The 1,795-nt window shown below is 35.8% G+C and overlaps 1 pseudogene; it reads left to right on the forward strand.

The window, feature by feature from the left end:
- Nucleotides 1-574: 574 nt before the first annotated feature.
- Nucleotides 575-1,310, forward strand: LOC109437134 (nascent polypeptide-associated complex subunit alpha; annotated as a pseudogene).
- The last annotated feature ends 485 nt before the right edge of the window (nucleotides 1,311-1,795 follow it).

A 1,795-nucleotide genomic window follows, 5' to 3' on the forward strand; every position in this document is an offset into this window, starting at 1 on the left:
TGACTACAGTACTATTCTGTCACCTGCAAAATTACTACTAATTCCTTCATAAATGAAAATATATATTTTGTTTTCAAATTTCTCCTATCATCTCATGTCTTTTTCTCATTTTTGTTTTTCACTTGTTTATTGAGATGTAACTTATAGATGGAAAAATGCACAGATTTCAAGTGTACACTTTGACAAATTTTTACACTGATATACCCTGCATAACCAAAGTATATTCAAAAGTGGTTGCATTAAATTTACACTTCCACCAGCAATATATGAAAGTTCAAGTATTAATACCTAATATTACCAGTACTTTAAATTTGAGTCATTCTGATTGGGAGGGGGATAGGGTAGATGTATCTCTTTATTGCTTGATGTTTCTCTGAAGAATAATGTCGACAGCACTTTTTTGTATATCCATTTTTATATCCATTATTTAAAAACTTTGGTTTGTCAATTTTTGTATTGCTATATAGGAGTTATTTAATGTTCTAAATACTCATCAGCATGTATACATATCTTCTCCCAGTCTGGTTGGCTCTTACGTTGTCTTTATTTTTATCTTATATCTTGATTAAGAGATATGCTGACTTCTGAAACAGGTGTGGGTCATGCTCTCGCTCACTCTCTCTCTTTCTGCCACCATCTTGGTTCTGCGTTTCCTGCACAAAATGCCAGTGAAGCCACAGAAACTGTCCCTGCTACAGAGCAGGAGTTGCCACAGCCGCAGGCTGAGACAGACAGTGTCTGGAACAGAATCTGAGTGATGAATCAGTACCAAAGCTTGAGGAACAAGATTCCACAAAGGCTACCACACAGCAAGCCCAGCTGGCAGCAGCCACTGAAATCATTGAAGAACTCATTAGTAAAGCAAAACAAAGCTGGAGAGTGAAAAGAAGGCATGGAAGGCTATGTTCAAACTGGGTCTTTGACAGATTGCAGGGGTTACTAGGGTCACTATCCGGAAATCTAAGAATATCCTCTTTGTCATCACAAAACCAGATGTCTACAAGAGCCCAGCTTCAAATACCTACATGGTTTTCGGTGAAGCAATGATGGAGGATTTATCTCAGCAAGCACAGCTAGCAGCTGCTGAGAAATTCAAAGTTCAAGGTGAAGCTGTCTCAAACATTCGAGAAAACACACAGACTCCAACTGTACAAGAGGAGAGCAAAGAGGAAGAAATTGATGCAACAGATGTGGAAGTTAAAGACATGGAATTGGTCACATCACAAGCAAATATGTCGAGAGCAAAGGCAGTCCAAGCCCTAAAGAACAACAGTAATGATATTGTAAATGATATTATGGAATTAATGTAACCATCTCTAAAAGACAAGTTTTTGTTTGTTTGTTTTTGTTTTTTTTTTTGTTTTTTTTGGTGTTTCAAAAGAGTAATGACAGCTTGGTTTGAAATTTGTACTGTTTCTACCATTAATAAAGTTATGGCTTCTTGTGGGATGAAAAAAAAGAGAGACGCTGAGATTTAATGAAGTCTAATTTATCAATCGGTCCTCTTTTGGTTAGTGTTTTTTGTGCCCTATTTAAGAAAAATGTGCCTCCCTGCATGTAATGAAAAATACTTCTATATTTTTTCTAGAATTAATATTTGTGTATGATGTAAAGTAGAGGTCAAGGTTAATTTTTCCACATAGATATTCACTTGGTCCAGCATTATCTTTTCACTACTCAGTAGTAATACTTCTGTCATAAAACAAGTTACTGCATATGTAGAACTCTTTCTTCGCTCACTATTCTATTTCACTCATCTGTTTATCTATGGTTTCACTAATAACACACTGTTTAG

This window comes from Rhinolophus sinicus, chromosome X (assembly GCF_036562045.2).
Source record: "Rhinolophus sinicus isolate RSC01 chromosome X, ASM3656204v1, whole genome shotgun sequence".
Lineage (NCBI taxonomy): Eukaryota > Metazoa > Chordata > Mammalia > Chiroptera > Rhinolophidae > Rhinolophus > Rhinolophus sinicus.